The sequence below is a fragment of the Thermobia domestica genome, chromosome 14, assembly GCF_964235325.1.
Source record: "Thermobia domestica chromosome 14, izTheDome1.hap1.1, whole genome shotgun sequence".
NCBI classification, from domain to species: Eukaryota; Metazoa; Arthropoda; class Insecta; order Zygentoma; family Lepismatidae; genus Thermobia; species Thermobia domestica.
In genome coordinates, this window is record NC_137467.1 from 56,827,174 (window position 1) to 56,849,267 (window position 22,094).

Sequence of the window (22,094 nt, forward strand, 5' to 3'; positions counted from 1 at the left end):
AGAAGAATTTTAGTCCTTTTATACCTCGTACGATAATAGTATACATGAGAACCCCTGATCTGCATTTCTTCTGTATTCTATTACCACTTCTACATGAAATACCATAAATTTTCTATGTAGTGCAATAAGAAGTATCCATGTGCACAAGACATGCGATATGCGTTAAAATCCCCCCACACACATAGTCATAGATAAAGTACAAGGTCACTACGCATGCAGATATAAAGTACAGGTACCTCCTTTTTTATTTTCGTATCAGTCGATAAGTAAATAAAAGTCGCTTTGTTACTCCCTTTGTAAGTTCGTACATACTCAATGAATAATCCCTAAAAGTATGAGCGTTCTGCTCCTTCGGGAACTGATGCAGCTTCATATATACTATATCCTGAATATGTAGTTACCAATAAAATTATCGAATAATTAGCTTACAGTAAATAACCGTCGAAGGGTCAGGAAAAAGAAAATACTATATTTGTAATTATTATTCTCATTTACTTTTCATTTATTTATTTATTTTTTTTTTATAAATAAGTAGAGATAATTATTGTAACCAAGAATGAAATACTATCACACTACAAACAATAAGAGTTTCTACAACAAAAGCAGCAAATATAACATAACAGTTTGCAATTGACTAATAATTATTTCAGAATAATATATTGGGGATAAGTTTCGAAGATATAGCATATAGTATGTAGTATTTAGAAACAATGGATTACAATATATGTAAAATTTCTCTGAATTTGTAATTATTATATGGTAGGGCCAATTCTTAATCTGCACAAAAACGTTAGGTGAGATTCATGATTTTTTTATGTTTACAAGATAATACACTGTGTTCAAATCCATGGAAGATTCGTAAAAACTAATCGTGAATCCTTCAGGTGTAAAGGTATTAGTCTGTGACGAATCATGTCGTCCGACTGTTGTGGAAAGTGTTTATAACTAATTTTTGGAAACTTTTTTTTTTTTAATGCGCTGAAGTATAGATATTTCGGCGGCAGATAAAAATAATATTGTTACGTTTTTGGTGTTGAATCAAATATATATTACATTGCTATTTTGAATTCGTAATTTAGAACTATCATTGGCAATGAAATATTTTTGTATACGATTTTGACTTACTATGGGAAAAATATGGTAGATTTGAAGTATGGATTGCGAAATTTTCAACTATAACGTTTTAGAAAACAAAGAAAACTCTATATTTATTTACGTTTACTATAACACACAAGTTGGAACTACATATATTTTAAAGTGACTAGTGGTAAAGTACTTCCAGTAATTAAAACAGGTATGAATAATTTATTTTAAAGTTTCGAGAAAAATTTAGTGTAAGTGTTTAAAAATGACAGGATGCATTAAATTGTTGAATTTGAGTAGGGTTCAAAACTTCCTGGGGAAAATTTTATTCATTCAATAATGTTCATATGTGAAGAATCCGTTCCTTCAATGTTCAACGTAAAAAACAAGTGAAGGTGTGTAATTTAAGTTATAATCAATTTCTTAGGTAAATATGTAATAGAATAACGTTTTGAAATTTTCGTATTGAGCATAATGTATTGCACTACAAAGGCAAGTTGTTTGGAGCATTTATTCGTGCTAACTGATATTCTAGCTCACCTATATCTTGTCTGCTGTATCTAGCTGTATTTGCGAGGATTATCTAGGCAAGTTTTTACTTCAGTCACTCAATGAATCGTGTTATAGGAAACTGGTTTCTTGCAGCAGTTCGTTAAGTATCACTAAGAACCGTTTCCTCACGCATAGAATCGGTTAGAAATGGTTCAGCCTAATATTTCTACAATTATTTTATAAACATTGCCAGATTCAAATGTTGATAGATTTAGAACAATGTTAACTTCCTGTCGCAACACAGTTCCAAATTTATCCGAACTTGAAAAATGCAATGTATAAAATAGTAATAGAGGGAACTATAGCAAGAACCACCATATTTCTCGATTGCTCTGAAGGCACATAATAAACAATAAGAAAACCAGGTTTGGCAAAAACTATGGTTTATTTTGATTTTTTTAAACCAGGTTTTTTTGGTTTAAATCCGGTCTTTTTGGTCTAAACCAGGATGTTTTGGTTTAAATAATTGCTTTATGTATCGTATTTATATTACATATAGACAGAAATAATTTTTGTTTCGCCTTGGTGTTATTATGCAACAACAGGGTTACCGGTATGCCAGAAGGGGTCACTTAAGTTGAAAGAAGTCCGATCGGTAAATTTCTTAAATCAGGAAAATCCCGTTACTCTGAATGCAAAGCAATAACCGGAAAAATCCTGTTATTGCTTTGCATATAAAATTTTAAGGTCAACTTATCATAATCAGTACGCTAAACTGAAGTATTAAATTACAAATGTAGTATGTATGATAGATATCATTCAATAAAATTTAAAAAGTCCAATCCAAACTAATTTTGGAAGCTACGTAGCGAGTCGATAAATTTTGCCAATTTCTGTCAATACATTTAAGCAAACTTGGCTTCTTTATAAAACAACAAGCATTTAGGGAAGCAGAAATATACAATTTGCTTTCGTTTCGTAGATTTAGGCCTTCATCCTTATGTAATACGGTTATCAAGAAGACTTTCGTTTAAAGTGTCAACCAAACTGCTATTCGGTTTACACTTGAAAGAAGGATTGTCGTTCCACCGAGAATTGAACATGGGATGCCTTGATTAGCAATGAAAAAGAGATAAAACAAATGCAGATGGTTTAATACGTGGAAACGTCACCTTGAAGTTCACACGATTTAAAGCTTTTTTTTTTTTTCCTTTTCTGGTTTAAACCAGCCAACCCGTGAAGAAAACAGAAGCAAATTATCAAGGTTCGAAAGCCATAGAAAAACTCTCAAAAGAGAATGAATGAAAAATATGAACCACATATTAAACTATATACATGAGATAGTGGAGCAAATCCTCCTAACCCTTCCTGAACAACAATTAAAATAGAAAAAGTACTAAAGCTAATACGAACAGTTACAAAATTATATAATTCAAAGGGAACAAACCCCCGAACTCCCGACCAGAACCAAGTAGCTATTTATCTTAAAATAATGAAAAAAATAGAAACAAATGCCTGAAATTTTAATGTGGTAAATATAGTTAGGGAGCTTAGTTCATGAGTAAATATTGTCCTCAATGTTATAACTAAAATAAAATTTGGTAACAGTTTAGAGATGGGGGGCCAAAACTGGCAATTGATATTTATTTAATGTGTGACGAAAATTTTAATTATAGTTCCAAATTCCCTAACTTGAACTTTGTAGTGACTTACGTGGGAAAAGAAAGTGAACTATACGTAACGAAGACAGAAATCAACGTACCCTGCGAGACTCTAACCCACCTTCACTCGCTGACGCTTGCTCGACAATACTGTGTGAATTAAATATTGGTAACCTAACCTAATTTAACGTATTGAACCATAAAACGACTGAATCTAAGTAAAATATCGCACAAAAAAGTAGGTGAAAATGGTGGCTCCCGTCGCTAAACAAAGGCCCAAAATTTAGCCGAACTGAATCACTATTTCTTCTGTACCATGAGTACAGTTTAAAGTCCTTGAATGGGATCAATATTTTTGAGCTGAGCGAAGCGAAGCTCTTATACTCGGGTTAGCCGTTTGGTTGTCCGCGAACTCCTCCTAGACCGTTTGGCCGATCTCAACCAAACTTAGCACGCTGATAGAGTATGTCGTGCTGAATGACAACATAGGTCGAAATAAAAAATCCGATGTACCATCGAGGAATAATCACCGAAAAACGCTTCCTCCTAGTGTATGTATGCCCCACAATTAGGATTCATGAAATCAGAGGAGTGGTTCACAGTTAAGTGTGTCCACTGACCACTATCTGAGGATGAATAGTCACTGAAAAACAGTCTTAACTTCATTGGAACATACTTATGTTGACAACCGATATAAATTCAAATTTGTAGTTTGTTCTTTGTCAAAAGGAACATCCACCACATCAGACACATGCTGCCAGGAAAACAGCGTAACACACAGTAGAAAACGAGTGTAGGACAAAATCCAAGAGGACAAAATCCAAGCGGACAAAATCCAAGAGGACAAAATCCAAGTTAAATTCTGGTAAGGCGGACAAAATCCAAGGAGCAGTATCATATGCGTAGCTGTGGTATGTGCCTGTGAACACCCTAATTAAATTGTATGTATGTTTCTTTCTTCTATTGCCATGCATTCTAAAGTTTTATCTGTAATTCTTCAATTTATTGAAATAATATGTCATTTACATTTAAAGAACTGAAAATCCAATAAAATATGTAAGATTGACACAGTAAGAGTGCAGATGAGCTTTAATTACTCATAAAATAGTCTGGTCACTGCTAGGACATGCCCAGGTGAATCCGATTTAGGGTGATTAGAAATATTTTGACTAAAAAGAGTATACTCACATAAATTAACCAGAAAATGAAAGCACTAACTTGCTATATCAGAGATAAATAACAGCAAAGCAGCCCAGTCTTAAAAAGAATATACTTACTTAATTCTATTATATTTATTGAGAATTAAAGTAAAAATAAAATTAAAAAGATATAATTTAGATAAAAAATACTTCTTTATCCTCAAAGTATTTACATCAGTTACACTTGTCAAAATAACCAATAATAGGTATATACATTTTCATTTAGTTTGTCTAGACACATTTTCACATTTCGATTTTCTAGATAACACTTTTACATTATTTAAGTCACACACATTATTACATTATTAAAAATTCACACTACATATTTCACATTTTGATCATTTCTGACGAAAATTTGATTAGTATATCACAATTATTTGTTTCAAAATATACATAAAACACTACCAACAAACAAATCAAGACTTCTGTATGCCACCTCATAAGAATGGAATTAAAATACTCCAATGATTGGTCTCATAATAATACGCTGAGTGTCTTAAATGTATTATATTGTATATTATAAAATTGAGAAGAAAATACATACTTTTACTATGTATTTGTACACACATAATATTTTTACATACTTTCATATGGATTTGATAAGTAATTAAAGCTTATCTGCACTCTTACTGTGACAATCTTACATGCTTTATTGGATTTTCAGTTCTTTAAAAGTAAATGAAATGTTATTTCAATAAATTGAAGAATTACAGATAAAACTTTAGAATGCATGACAATTGAAGAAAGACACAAACATACAATTTAATTAGGGTGTTCACAGGCACATATTTCAGCTGTGAACATGATACTGTTCCTTGGATTTTATCCGCTTGGATTTTGTCCGCCTTGTCAGAATTTAGCTTGGATTTTGTCCTCTTGGATTTTATCCGCTTGGATTTTGTCCGCGCCCCGTAGAAAACACCTGTGATATGCACCTGTAACAAGGAAACAGCTCATATCTACTCCATACTTCCGAGCTCAAACAGAAAAGCAACCACCATGAACAGTAAGTCACGACATGACTCGATACCAGTAACGAACCTAGAACAAATACGTTCTCAAAATCGGAACGAAAAGATCCAAATCACTGAATCGAACAAAATGAATGAGATGACCATAGTAAAACTTGCTGTTCTCTGTGCATGGATACTACGTTCGGAGTAGACCTATCTTCCTCAGTTTTAGGTATATATGTATTACTTTAGATGATTTTCTTCCTAGTCTTTGTCCATCTCGAACTGGGCAGTATAGGTCCCCGGCAGGAGCCTGATGGGGGGCCCCATTTTTCATTATTATTATTATTATAGTTGTTAACAGTCTTGTAATACTTTTGCAATGGGAGGGGGTGGCTTTTCTTCGTAAAGCTGTCAGATTCTTTAATACATGGTAATGGGGCCCCAGGGTAGGGACCTGGTCTGTTTCTTTATGGTGTTACAATAACTTGTCAAACGACTAACAGAGGACCCCAAAAGGACTTTCTAAAAGCTAGTCTCATTTCGGCATTCATAGGGCCCCAATACACATTTAGACAATATTAATACTGGGGCCCCAATCTTCCATATTGTTGAAATATATTCTTACTAGGCCACAAACAAAGAGCTCCAAGCAGCACTTTCTAATACTGTTAGTTTCATTCCAATAATGGGACCCCAAGACTATTTTCAATGTTGGGGCCACCGAACACGGGGAACGGAACAAGCTACAATATATATTTAGAGAGGGCCCCGGCAGAGACCTCTGCCCTCCTGCCCTGGCCAGTCCGAGCCTGGTCTTTGTTTGTTTTATTATTTTGTATTTCCTCTTGATTTGATAGTCCTAATTCTATCCGAGAGCGTTACGGGGGCAGATAGCCATATTGCCGACCGTTTCTTTTAAATCCCTAGATTTGTGGTGGACAGCATCGTGTCCGTGGGTTTCTCTCGGAGTACTTTCGTTTCCTACTACATTCTTATTTTACAAATTCTTCCGTCGTCAGTCAGTTGCCTTAATTATCATGCCTTTTAGCCTAAAGGGCATAATCGTGGGACGTTAAACTGAAAGGTAACTTTTATGGTTGAGCTTTTCTTGTATTACACGAATCGCAGAATGCGTCAACATTGCTATAAATTCAGTGTTACATATTCTAAAGTTTGGAATATTGTACATGAATAATGATGATAAGATCAAACATTTATAGGATCCGTATTACCGGTACCGTATTTACGGGTGTATAGGCCGCGTTTTTTTTTTTTTTTTTTTTTCCTAAGTTTTGGCTTGAAAAATCATGGTGGGACCTGTAATCGAGATTTCCTCCCTCAGATCATAAATCGTCACGTATCATGTGGATTGAAATTAATATCATTACAAAGTACTGAAGTTACTTTTGTAAACCGTCAATGAGTTAAGAAGAAAATACCGGAAAAACATACCTTGTTCGCAAGAATTGACACCTTCATTGTACCGATAACGCCTTACACTGGCACAAAAAGCACTTGTACACTTAATATTTTTAATAACAGGGAATACCTACCTTTGTTATACAGTGTATATATAATATATGTGGAATATTTATATACAGTAGCAGTTCTTGAAAAAAGAAAAGTAACTTTGTACCGCAAAACTGTGTCAGCTTGTTTGTACGTACCCAAATTAAGCAAAATCCCTTCCCACCACCCCACGATCACCAGCGTCTGATTCTTACCTTCTCTAGACGATCCAAAAGGCTGCTTAGAACACAACAAAGGTCATGTTCTAAGCAGCAGATTACCTTGTTGTGATATGTGCACTATCACAACAAAAGTCATGTTCATGAGTCACCCTTAGTTATGCGGGAGTTGAAGAAGGGGAGGGAGAGAGATACATCTCAAAGTACTGTCTGATTGAACTTTCTCGTAAATTTGGTACTGCAGCTATATTAGAGATTTACTTTTTTCTATAATCTCGTGTCAGAAGTTTAGGTGCGGCCTATATTCGCGCAAAAACAGTATTTAAAATATGATGGTCAGTCAGTGACACCATCCTTTATAATTATATATGAAATACTAGGGCATTGAAGGTTAGTGGTAGTGGAGGCGTCGTTAGTTTAGTTACTAATTGGAGTATAACATTCGCTACCTGTACACGGATTATCTTTCTTACTCTCTTATTTACTTATATGCACAGACTCAGAAGACGTCCTTCTGAGCATGCAGAATGTCCTAATAAAGGCATTCGCGCGTGATACTATCGTTTACAGCAATGACTGTGTCATCATTATCTTCTGGGTCGCCTGGCTATGTTTACACGCCTGGCGTTGACATTGGGACACGAACGTGCAGACACAGCAGCTAACGCCTCTGTGGCAGGTGTAGGCTTAGAGCAACCATTATCTAACTCCAATCTCTGTTGCTTCATCGCTGATCTGCAGTCAGATGTGCTGTCACTGGCAGCCAGAAATCAAGTAGACAATAATATGCTTTATTTGTTCGGTCTCTTGTGGGATATTAGAAGTCGTCACTGCCACATACTTGTAATGTGGACCAGGCCGTCCGCTTTATGAAAATTGTCTTGTCTTTCTTCTAAGTATTCGACAAAGTAGCTATCAGTGATGTCCTGAATATTCACATCTCAGAAAACTTCTTGAATTACGTAACAGTTTTCGTCATATTCTAGAAGATTATGATCATCTTTGTATGCTTGTTCTTGTTTTTGTTCATGCAAGTAATCTTTTGTGCGTTTTCTGATTTAGTGATTTTAGTGTAATTTTGATCAGTTTAGTTATTTGTCGTAAGTACTTGTCATTCCATTATATTCCTTCTCTAGTTTCGCAAAACACATTCAAAACACATTACAAATATTAATTATATGAAAACATTATGACAGATGGTTGATTAGATGTTTAATAGTGACATGAACAACAAGGCTATTAATTCTTGTTAAGGTATATTTTATGCCCGATAGCAAGTTTTAACTTACACTTACTAAATGAGGACACTATGACAGTTAATTAGAGATAAAATGGCGATTTGTTTTGTTATGTGGATCAAAAATGAATGGGTGGAATTGAAATTACGTAGTAAAAAGAAGAGTTAGGATTCTGGATACCATATAAGCAAGAACTTATAAATCTCACCAAAGCTCCTAAAATGACAATTCGACGTATGCCTTTCAACAACTAATTGTCGTTTCCAGTGCATGTTCCTGAAGAAATGTCATTGAAATTGTAAATGAAGAAATTGTAAAAATATGTATATTTTAAATAATTTTCTGAAATATCTGACGTTAAATTTACTTGTGAGGTAAAAGATTCCTGTAATCTGTGCAATGCTACGTTGTTAGTGCGATTAAGTCACCGAATCATTGGTAGTTACTTGTTAAATGTGCATTGTTTTTCGACCTTTTTTTTTTTAAAAAAAAATCTTTTTATCACCTTAATGGATGCGTATAATTTAACATCATAACTGTATTCATGACAGTCGTAAACATAACATGACATGTGAAACTTTACTTTGCTCCGTATGGTAGCTATAGGATGCATATTTAATATTAAGAAAAGAAAAATCTTACCTTGCATCCTGGACTTCGAAACCACAACAAACTGTTTCAAAGCTTCTCCGGTTTCCTTTTCAATATTTTTTTTCTTCCATTACACTAAAACAAAAATAGTTTTCTTCTAAGATAAAGTTCGGTGTTGAAATAACTTGAAGTTCAATCTAATCCACTCCTCACACAACATAAACTAAAGTCACTGCTTAACTTTGTGATTTTTCATATATGTATATGAGTCGCCTTGGCCATCTTTCTCACTCGCTCTTTCTGTCTGCCTCATTAGCTAGTTTATAAACAAAAACTATTATTTTTTAGATCCACTTCAGTAAGTAAGTTCCCATATAACAGGATTTACCAATGTCTATATATATATATATAAGTTTAAATGAACACAAACTAAAGTCAGGGTAAGGGAATACTTGTGCACGAGCTTTCACGTCGAGAATAGCGTGGAACTGAAGGATCGTGTTGTCCGCATTATTTAGTTCTGTTGTAGAATACTTTATAAGAGAAATTAAATAGCCAGGACCTAGAGCTGAATGACACCCATCAGGTTATGGCTTGCGCTGATGATACCAATCTGATACGTCATGTGAGAACAATAAAAAGAAATTGAAAGGTGTTATTGAACTCCTACAGTGATATGGATGTAGAAGTAGATAGAGACAAAAACTAAATACATGGAAATTCACATTGACCATAATATTTCAAGTTAATATTTCCGACAAAGTGGACACTTTCAAAGGTACATAGGATAAACATTAACAGACACAAACCGTAAACACAAGAAAATAAATGTCAAATGGGAGCCGGGAATTCGTATTATTATTCAGTCGAAACTCTTTTGTCTTCGCGAATTCTGTCAAAGAATTTGAAACTTAAAATATGTAAAACGATAATTACTATGCCTGTTGTGCTGAATAATTGAGAAATATGATGGTCGCTTATTTTTAGGAAAAAGCGCAAACTAAAAAAGTACTTGAAAATATAATCATAAGGCGAATATTCGGATCCAAGATGAACGGGAATGGGGAATTGCAGAAACTTTATAACGAGGAACTGCATAATATATACAGTTTACCAAAGATTAGGGTCAAGTCTAGGATCCTCAGGTGGGCAGGTCATGTAGCCAGAATGGAAGAAAATATGAATACTTTCAAAATTTTAATCTGGAAACCCAGTCGGCAAAAGACCACTAGAAAGCCTACGCGCAGTTGGGTGTACAATATTGAGAGGGATCTGGCAGAAATAGGAATACGAATTAGAAACGGGTCCAGCTGAAGAAATTCTCCAAAAGTTAATGGAGAATTTTTGTGAAAGCATCATTGAATCTTCGGGTTCCATAGGCCATAGAGTTAGTTAATAGCTATAATATCAGTTGCGAACCTGTAAGTATATTTTATAGATTTCAGACGTTAATTTTCATTCAAATTTATTAGGTTTTGCGTACGTTTGACAAAAGATAAAACAAGTCTTAAGAATTTTCAATAATAATAATATAATAAAAGGATAAGGAAGACAGGAACCTATAAAAGTTTATTGCTTTTTCTCAACAAGGAGACCCCACTTATATGAATTTGCAAGGAAACGATATGTGAGTAGGAAATAGGGTAAAATACTCAATCGTCGTTGCCTGATTACTGTTAGCGTGTCCATATCAGTTCAGGCAGGGGAGTTACCTTGATAGTCTTAGATGTGAAACATCAGAACAAAGTAAAAAACTCGTATTTTTTGTTTTGTCAAAAAGAAAACAAAAGATATCCCGGCTCGAGATACAGGCTGCCAAAAGTGGTTTTACTGAAAAATAACACTTTACTGATTAAAGTGATAGCGTCCGTTTGTAAATATATATGTCCAAGTTCTTGTGAGGTAGCCTTGTGATTTTTAGAAATTTTCATGTTGTAAAATTATTGATTAGTAGGCTACCATGCAGTACGACATTCTCTGAAAAGAAGAACTTCCACTTTTATGTTTAACAATGTACACTTATGTCCAAAATTATTGTCACATGTCTATAAATATGTTGTGGGAATATAATTTGATAATTCGCCCGGTATTTCTTATAATGTTAGGATGTGTATAATCGGCAAAGACATGTATGTGGCAAATTTCAGGTCAAAAGAGCAGTAAATAAGAACAATAAAACGAAAATAAAACTTTCTTGTTCATTTAGCAATATTTTGTTTTTACTCATTCTAATTTTCGTATTTGTAATTCTTTTCCTATGAAATTTACCACAAATATACATTTCCCAATTATACACATAGTATGAGTATTAAAAGTACTCTGCAAAATCATTATCAAATTATATTCTTACAAGAAGACAGTTATAGATATGCGACAATTATTTTGGACATGAGTGTACATGTTTTAACTTCGGTGGCTAACGTCTTGATTGCGTTTAAAAAAGAATGTCTCAAAAACACCGTTCACAAAATTTCTGAGAATTTTACAGGAATCATATTCCAAGAGTATCACATGTCCTGAAAAGAACACACTAGTTTGGTGGTTCTGGATTTTTTCATAATGGTTTCGTAAAAAAATCTGCTCTCAGACCAATGTGTCCAATGTGATGCAGTAAAAACGATAAATTAAAGAAAGTTGAAACTGGTGAAATGTTTTTATTCTGAATATATATATATATATATATATATATATATATATATATATATATATATATATATATATATATATATATATATATATTTATTTGCATGGAGCTTTCCAAATCATGGAAGATCTCCAAGAATGTAGAACCATTCAGATTATTCCAGAATGTAATAGAACCTTCGAGAACATTCTAAAACCATCCAGATAATTCTATAGTGTTACAGAATCGTCTAGAACAATCTGGAACCAATTAGATAATTCTGTGTGTTTGGTTTACCATATGACAAGTGAGGACATATGAATTAACAGTTCAGTTGTCAACAGGTAAACAAAAAGAGCAATTCACCAAATTTGTGGTCAAACAGTACGGTAACTATAAGCGTTTTATGAAAATCCTAGTGATTAATTTATTTGTAGGGTATTTTGTGGAAACGACTTGAGTTTAAAATGTCTTTTGACTGGGCCCACAAGAGAGTGAAATGTGCTGACTAGAGACTGGATATTTACCGGTACCCATTAAAATCCTGGAAAATAGGCACTAAAATGTAACTTGAAATAATGAAGATAAATACTCAATACAATTTTAAAATGAACTCAATTCATAGATAATGTTCAAAGAATATAGAAATGTACCTGTTTCCTAATATCTTCTTTTACTGTATATATAAAAACGAAGCTTGACATGCATTCCATGTATATTTGGTAAATACATTCTCTACAGCACTTTACCACTACACATAACAGTCTAAATTTTATACAGTTATCAGTGGATATAGCAGTCGAAAGTTTTACAGTACTTTATCAGTACACATAGCAGTCCATAGTTTTACATCATCAACACTTATATTTCTCGGAAGAGGCAGAATCCTTTCTTAAAATAGTAAATTATATATTTTCTCCAATAAAGTCTTATTTAGAGAAAAATGCAGAGAATAGGTAACATTAGGCACTAAAGCAATTATTTAGACAGGAATGGGCAAAACAGGCAGAATAAAGTTGGCTTAAATTGAAACTATAACTCCTATACAAACTTCAAACCATAACTTTTGATCATATATTTAATATTGAAGAATAGGCATTTTGCCTAACATCCGGTCTCTATAGTCCGCGTCAGCCGAACTGGCGTATGGCGTCAACCAATAAGTCCATAGTGCAATGTTGCCAAACCTCCGGTAAGAAAGGCAGCTTCCAGAGAGCGCATATTGCATGTATCAAATGTACGCATCTCACTAACAACATCCAGTATATTATAATAATGAAAAACTTTGACACTAATAGGATCATTAATGTATGTATCTTATTAATACTATTATTTTCTGTTACAAATGTGGTATGAATACCAAATTTCGTTTGGTTCGAATATTCAGTTCGTTTTTTATTCACATGATAAGCAAATGAATGTACATACACTTGATGTTTGTTGGATAGTATAATCCCATTTACATCCATCTGAGGATCAAACTTAGGACCCCGCAAACCGAAGGACAATGTCCTACCATTCTGATTTTTTTTTAAATACCGAGACAAAGTCTTGCAATAAGAAAACAATTACATGCTATCTACCAATTCATAAAGTATACATACGGAATGCACAGTGTCCCAGAGATAAGGCACTCACTTCTAATGATAAGCATCTTCGATTCGATTAAAACTCTTACAAGTTCGTGAGCTAAAGGTGTTTGTAGGTTTATCGAGATTTTCCCATGTACCCCCATTATCTTAATAGCATTAATTCTTCCATCTTCATTAATTTTTACTTATTCTTTCTCTGCATTAACTTACAGGGCATAACCGCGGTGCGTTGAATTAATAATGTATTTTGTTTAATTTAACGTCCCACGATTATTAACCCAGACTAAGGGAGACAAAGTGTAATGTAAGATGGTGGGTGATGAAAGTGGGGAAACGAGAGAACATCGAAAATATCAACACAAACGGTGTTCGTCCTCCACGAAGCACACTTCAAGAGCTAGGATCAAACCAGGGATCTCTTACACCAAAGGTAAGACCTCTGCCACTAAGCCACAGTTGCCCAAAACACTATAATGGACCAATTCGTACTCTACACAAGCAAACAAATGTAAAAGCAAACGCTAATGACACTGCATATGGGGGAGAGGTTTTATAATATAATAAATGAATATGTTCTATATAATGCGATATGTGTTCATAAAATCTCTTATATCCAGATCCCTGAAATTCGTCTGTGGAATTGTGTTTTGGAATGTAAGTTATCAACTCCGCCCACGGATTTGGCCAGGCAGGTACAAAGAACATAAAATCGAAAATAAAACAAAAGAAGTTTTGACATCAGATTTATTTTTGGTCTATTTACAGCATTCGGGTGGCAGAAAGGGTTTTTCCCCTTTTCTGCTCTTTAAGAACGAAAACCAAACTCCTGGCACAAGAAGCATGTAGAGGAGAAAGACCAAATAGCTGGCTAATGACCAGTGATGATTTCAGATGGAAACCCAGGGAGAAATCCCTCTTTCCCCAAGGTATATCTCCGATCATCGTCAATGAATGGCTTATCATCACTATTTTAGCAATACTACTTTCACAAACACACTCCTCTTCGTTAATTCGAAGTCCCGCTGGAAAAATCTTGAAAATGAAATCACCGAAGTGATCTAGTGCTTTGCACAAGGGAAATTTAAAATTAGAGGAGATAAATAAAATTAATCTTTTTAAAACTAATTGCCATTGCTAAAATGAACTTTCTTTATGAAACAATAATCACAATAAGAAATCACAGGAAAATAAAATCTGCTGTAAAATACGAAAAAAAATAAATAATAAAAAAAAAAACTAGAAACATGGTTGTTTCACCAATATTCTCAGAAAAATATTTTCCACAACTCTCGGTTACGGTTTTAGATTAAAAATTTCAAATTTCTATTTTAGTTCCGGCCGAAGCAATCTTCCACTTTATTGCGCTGGCAACGTCGCTGCAACCGGGTTGGTCGACGTGAGAGCAGCGCTGAAGGTCATACGCCAGTTCAAGTGACGCGTACTATAGTGATGACTATTTGTATACTTTAAAATTATGACATATAAGAGAGGAAAAAAACTTAAGTTGGGAATAAGAATGCTTATTTCACAATCAAAATGTTTCCAACAATGGCTTTTTTTGTTTTTAATGATTTGACAGAATATCAACAGTGACACTAACTGAACAAGAAGTCTCTGATGGTGGGGATAATGAAGATCTTTTATCTGCAGATGAAGAATTATATTCCCTGAATTTGATCAGCTATAAAAGTCCTCTTAAGAAACCATGATCAGTGAAGTCAAGTCGTAAAGCTATATGCATCAAGTAAACACAGCGAAATTGTTGCAGCTGTGGATGAGTATACCAAATCAAAAATATATGTACTACGACCTAAGTAGGTGGTTCCACACCCATCTTTAAATGTATATATTGTGTCAATTTTGAACTTTTTCTTGGTAACTTTGAAGAACTTTCTTAAAGGAATGACATATGCCACCTTGGTTGGACGTAAGAAGTCGTCAGAAGTCGGTGAAGCATAATGAGAGATTTGTTTATTTCAGGAATGTGGTGATTGCCCTGGAAAGGGAGAACTAGCCTTATGGTCTGGAAATCATAGCAAATGACTCTCTTGAGGTTACATATGCAACATGGGAGGAAAATTAATTCATTAAGAAAACTGTTGCCATTGATTTAGAATCATCTTCATTGGCGAACTTGGGAAACGAACAGTGAAACAGTATCAACCAACATCTGAAAAAATTGCAGTGCATCGTATTTTCAAAACAAGACCACAAGTGTTGCAGTTACAACTGCTGACAGAGAACATGACTCAGCACATGCATTGTTGGCAATACGCAAAATTCTTCAACATCTGCAGTCACAGGCAGAAAAATTATCAGTATTTCTAACGGTGACCCCTAGCATCTTAAAAAATCGTTACCAACTGTTTTAAATTAACGAAGTCGCGTGTGCTGTGGAGTGGGTGTACAGTTCTGCTGGTCGTGGGAAGAAACCTTGGGATGTTGTAGGGAGCCTGCCAAAGCGCCACCATATAAAATACATTTCCAGCCCAAGTATGGCTGTAATTCAGAATGCCGAAGGTTTTGCAAGAATTGTGAAGGCGCACACCCCAACAGCCCTCATCCTGTTGCCCAATGAGGAATTTGAAAAATTCCACTGATGGAAAATGGAAGAATGGTCCAACCAAACTATTGCTGCGAAAGGAATTCAGAAATCACGTGTCTAGACTTAAAGTGATCGGCAAATTTATATTGCAGGGACTTCAGAAAGCAAGAAAGAGAAAATTTAATTTGTCCAACCAAGTTACCAGAAACGGCAGAAGAATATTCAGATTCACAACCTTCAAAAAGGAATGTTTGTGGTCTGTATATGACAGACTGTGGCTTGTAGAAGTTACAGATATCAGTTGTGAGTTAAATAAAATCGTCGTGAACTTTGTGCTACCACATGGACCAGCTGATGGATATATTAACAGATTTCCACATACAAGACAGCAACACCACCACCAGTGCACACTTCCAATTCCGATATTTTAAAGATTGTGGGTCCTCCAGTTCTTCAACCGGAAGACATCAGTCAGTATCAAAGGAAGATACTGGCCAGTTGAACATATTTTTAGTACATTGAATTGCTACTTTCAGTTCTAAGCAGAATATACGGAAGTAGTATGCTTTGGAACCTGTAATATAGGTTTTGGAGCTATCATTTTGGAAACTCTAGTATATTTGAAAGCTGTGTCTGTTACTTACCTTTGTGTAGAATTAAAATACCGTATCAAGTAAGACTAGATTTTGATTTTATGAGACCAACATGTGAGAATGTGGTAACCGAAGCTGGTTTAATGTATGGTAGAATTTTCAATTGTTTTATAAATCCTCTTCAATTCAAAAGTGGAAGTTCTCCTTTTCAGGGCGGGTTCGATTCCCGATGGGGGTACAGTTGAACGACCAAAGTGGTTCGAATTCCACTATAATCAGAGGTTCACGTCTCCTTTAGCCCAGTAGGCATAATCATGGGACGTTAAGCTAAATCAAACCAAACCAAAATCTCCTTTTCAGGACATGTATTATATGATATTGATCAACAGTCACAAAATCAAAATTTTGGGGATTAGCATTTTTAAAATAAATAAATAAAATTAAAAAAATAGTAAAATAGAGAGAAAAAAAAAGATATCAAAAGGCTACAATACGAAAACTTGGACGAACACATTTATGGGTCATTCTATGTCAAGTGGACCAGTTTCGAAAAAAGTTCCCACTCCCCATATCTGATTTGTTTCAAATTTTGCACAAATATTACCTGACACCAACAATGAAGAATGGTCAAATTTGAGTTGAAGATTTGTATTAGTTGTGGTAGTAGGGCGTTTTAAAAATGGTTCCTGTCTCAGCAACAACGAGTAGCAAACGTCTTCTCCCATTTTGAAGTGATTACCATTTTGAACTGGAAGCTCTGATAACCTTCAAAATTTGTTTCCTAGGAGACCTTATACAGTACATGAATGTCAGTTGGTCAAAAATTCCATTGAGAGTTCAAAACTTGTACAATAAATTAACAAAGTTGGCTAAAAAGTGTGCACACGTTTCATGTGCGAAAAGATGGTGGGAAAAAATGGAGGTATGCGAAAAAAGGGACTTTTGGTACCCAAAAATGGTCATGTTGCCAACTTTGCACCAACTTGTAACAATAATCAATGCAAAGAGCATGTCTTGAAATAGTTAGGAATGAATTTTGGTGTTGATGCGTTGTTTGGTTTTTGAATGGTTGTAAGTTATATTCTAGGTCAGTTCACAAAATTACCACAGACTTAATTTCTATAATATATCTATGCAAGTAATAATTTTATTGAACATTTGCTCTTTGTTATCAAGTTACATTAGAAAATTTTCTCTAGTAGATAGTACTCATCGAGAGAAGTTGGTCTACCAAATTGTACTATATATTCGAAAATGAAGGATCTGCATACCACAGAAAAAGTTTTATAAAAGTTGTTGGTTTAAAATGTGTGCAGACTTATGCGAACTGGGTATGAAGTACTGCCAGATGATGCATTTATATGTCTTCACCATGAACACCTGCTACTGGTTATATACGAAGACCTGCAACTCTACTGTTGCAACCCGTTCGATTACCATAAATCAACACTGCCAAAAAAACACTACGAGTCATTGATACAAAAATAGCTGTTATGTTAAAAGAAAGAAGTGGGAAGGATATTAAACTAGGAAAGAAGCTGTGTGCAGTTTGTAGGAAAAGAAAACTTGTCAATAGAGAAATCAAGTGTAGGGTCATACAGTGATAGGGACATCGGAATTCAATCCACCTGAGTCTTAAAGGAGGAAACGTAACACAAGCCTTGTAAAATTTGATATTTATGGTGATAAGTACAGAGGCAAATACTGTGAATCTGCACCGCCAACTGTGACACGCCATTTCGGTCAAAGTTCATAGATCTTGGAAAACCTACGTCAGGTCCATATCTCATTTTGTAGCAGTGTGCATTTTTTTTCAAATTATATACCAACAGCCATTTTTGTTTTTTAAACCTTTTGTCCATTAATTCTTACCGGCACAGAGTCTTTTTTGCCAAGACATATCCTGCTGAATACGTGTTCCTCATAAAATTGATGTACTTTTGTTGATACTTCAGAAGACAATCGTTTTCCTATCTTGTTTGCTGGTATTGCAAGAATACCTTTCTGTGGTTTCAAATTTTTAGCTGTTTTAACCATTCGTTTAGAAACTCTAAATACATTTGCTGTTTTTTTCTATAGACCAACTACATTGGGTCAGAGTTAGAATTTCAAGTTTCAATTTCAATTTCAAGTTTGTTTGTCAGATGTTGGGGTTTTGGTTTCCAATTTTTCAAGCAGTTTCTGGTAACCTTCACAATCAATACACTTCTGTTGACATGTGTTAGATCCTTCTCCTACGTTAACGCCAGTAAAGGATGCAATTTCTTGACAAATGGCTTTTGTGCTTCGCTTGTTTTCCTCTCGACATATCTGTGCAAATCTCTTCTACTTACTCTTTCAGGTTTTAGGGGAGAAATATCAAGTCCTACAAGACTTGTGTTAAGTTGGGATTCACGGGTTCAGATTAATTGAATACAGATGTGTCTTCATCACTGGCTGACATTACAGCTGATTACTCTATTGACAAGTTTTCTTTTCCTACAAACTGCACACAGCTTTTGTCCTAGTTAAATATCCTTCCCACTTCTTTCTTTTAACGTAACAGCTGTTTTCGTATCAATGATTCGTAATGATTTTTTTGGCAGTGTTGATGTATAGTAATCGAACGGGTTGCAACAGTAAAATTGCAGGGGCCCGTTCCACCATTTAACTTTGCAACTTTTCACTTTGCACTTTGCAGTAAGCTTTCTGTTCCACGAAAATTTAATTCTGCAAAGTGCAAAGTGAAAAGTGAAAAGTGATAAGTTACGAAGACTTTGCAGAATTTTTGAGGTTCTGTTCCACCATCTTATTAAAATTGAAAAGTGCAAAGCGAAATGTTGCAAAGTTTTGCCGTTTTCTGCAAGGTGAAATTTGACTTTGCATAAACGGTGTAGTTGTCTTTTAGTGTTAAAAATGATTCGGTTTGAACGGTTGTATTCGTCTAGTGATGAAAGTAGCGATGAGGATATGCCGCACAAAACGTATAAAGATAGAATTAACTTTTGTGGTATGAACTTGTTCCAATTTAAAGAATGTTTTCGTTTAACAAGTGAGCAAGTGGAATTTGTTTTGCAATACATTGGACCGACTTTAGATAAAGGGACGATGAAAAGTAAAGCACTTACACCGCGACAGCAAGTCCTTCTCTGTCTTCACTCTTGGTAATGGTGCCCAAATGCATGGTGTAGAACAAATGCATAATGTGGGAAAAGCTACTGTTAGTATAACTGTAGATAGCGTAGTGAATACCATTATTGACATTATGTTCCCAAATATTGTGAAGTGGCCAGAGGATACAGGGGATACGATTAAAAGGATTACAAGTTTATTTTCTTTCTCAGAGTTTACAAACAACAGTGTTCCTGTTCTGCGGTATGCTGTGTCCAATGGCATCAAATAGAACTAATATTCGACACATTGTATGTAACTTTGGAGCACTAGTTATAATGTATGTTAACCAAACTTTACTCTAAAGTCCAATGTGGTGGACCAGTTACGGGTACCTTTATAAAATTATTTTATCTGTATTAAAACTATAGATACTCACCAGAGCACGACTTTTCCACAGTCCAAACAAATTGTCCCTGGCGTATGTCCAATCTCTATTCTCCCCTGCAAGTTGAAGAGATTTGGCCTTCTCCAAAATCTCTTTCCAGGCTTCCTGTTTCATTTGCTTGGTCAATTTGTTGTCTTTAAATGACCCGAAAAGAACACTTCTTTTTTCTCTTACAAGATGTAACAATGCTAGTTTTTTCTTGAGAAATTCTTTTTTTCCCCATTATTTTTGTTTGAAACTGATAATTTCACAAATCCAACTAACGGTACAACAGCTTACTAACAACAACAACAACTAAAAGAGTGCTCTCGCCTTTCAGCATTCAATTGTCCCCACTTTGCAAAGACTTTGCAATTTTGGACTTCCGGTTCATCAAACTGCAAAGTATTCACAGAAAAATGGTGGAACGCGAAAGCTTTGCACTTTGCAATCTTTGCAAAGTGCAAAGTGAAAAGTGAAAAGTTGCAAAGTTAAATGGTGGAACGGGCCCCAGGTCTTCGTATTTAACCAGTAGCCGGTGTTCATGGTGAAGCCATATAAATGATCATCTTTTAGTACTTCACACCCTGTTCGCATAAGTAATAATTATTTCTATTCTGTGAAATTGCACACATTTTAAACCCACAACTTCTATAAAACTTTTTCTGTGGCATGCAGATCTTTCATTTTCGAATATATAGTACAATTTGGTAGACCAACTTCTCTTGATATACTTCAATAAAATTACTACTTGCATAGATATAGTATAGAAATTAAGTCTGTGGTAATTTTGTGAACTGACCTAGAATATAACTTACAACCATTCAAAAACCAAACAACGCATCAACACCAAAATTCATTCCTAACTATTTCAAGACATGCTCTTTGCATTGGTTATCTTTGCAAGTTGGTGCGAAGTTGGCAACATGGCCATTTTTGAGTACCAAAAAGGTCCTTTTTTTCGCACACTTCCATTTTTTCCCACTTCTAAGACCACATATCACTTAAATCATATGCGCTAAAGGCTAAATGTTTTATCTACTCTAAAGTACGTATGTTATGGTTTCTGTCTTTCAAAGGTCAATCTACTGACTTGATGACTATCCAACTTTAGGGGGGTCTAAATATGGCACTCATGAAACGTGCACACACTTTTCAGCCAACTTTGTTAATTTATTGTACAAGTTCTGAACTCTCAAGGGAATTTTTGACCAACTGACCATCTACTGTATAAGGTCTCCTAGGAAACAAATTTTGAAGGTTATCAGAGTTTCCAGTTCAAAATGGCAATCACTTCAAAATGGAAGAAGACGTTTGCTACTCGTTGTTGTTGGGACAGGAGCCATTTTGAAGACGCCCTACTACCGCAACCAATACAGATCCTCAACTCAAATTTGACCATTCTTCATTGTTGGTGTCAGGCAACATTTGTGCAAAATTTGAAACAAATCAGAGATGATGAAGTGGAGACGATTAGTCCACTTGATATGGAATGACCCTTATAAATGGAGGATATCATTGTAATCAGTGAAATATTATCATTGAAATAAAACAGAAAGCTCCAAAATATTTTGAACCGTTCCAAAGGTAGAGCATTTTAATGTTTTGCCGAAATTAACATGTGAAAAGTTCCTGGCGGCTTGTATCTGGTTTATTATTATTATTATTATTATTATTATTATTATTATTATTATTATTTATTTATTTATTTATTTTATTTATTTTGACAAAACAACAACAGCGAAAAGTAGAAATTTCTTACTTTATCCTACATTTTAACATCTGAGATTACGAAGGTAAGATTGATCTGGATTACGTCTGTTTCAGTCACATCTCATGGCTTCCATAATATAATAAAGAAATTATTCTAGATATAGTTAAGCTTACCTGAAATATGTATTCAAAAATTAACTTCTTTGCTAAATGATATGACTAACCTTACAGTACCCCTATTTTTGCAGCGAGATAATTTTCGAGAGCCATTCCTTCTCTCATCCTCGGTTGCTCCAAAGTCTGAAAATCAGAGGATCCGGTAAACTGACATGTGTCTATTATATATAAGCCCAGGGGCCGTGAGTTATAAAATGCTGAAATCTATAGAGGTTATCTACTGTGTAGGGACGGTTTGACAGTTGATAAACTACAAATTTTGTGTTCTCTTTTATTTGTGATTTTTTTTCTACATACGTGAGTAGTAGGATTATAGGTTGGCCAACGTATCGTAATTTACTTTTTACTTAATGTTAGTTATAGACTAATAAATATGTTTGTTTAGTATATTCATTTATTTTCGTACTTGGAATGAAATCTCGCTGT

The 22,094-nt window shown here is 34.6% G+C and overlaps 1 protein-coding gene across 1 annotated transcript in view; it reads left to right on the top strand.

Annotated features, from left to right (window-relative positions):
* Window positions 1-894: 894 nt before the first annotated feature.
* lilli (AF4/FMR2 family member lilliputian) overlaps window positions 895-22,094 on the top strand; it is a 561,135-nt gene continuing 539,935 nt past the window's right edge. Inside the window, exon 1 of the mRNA XM_081737944.1 lies at window positions 895-1,294. The gene's annotated coding sequence lies outside the window, so the exon portion shown is untranslated. The remainder of the gene's footprint in view (window positions 1,295-22,094) is intronic.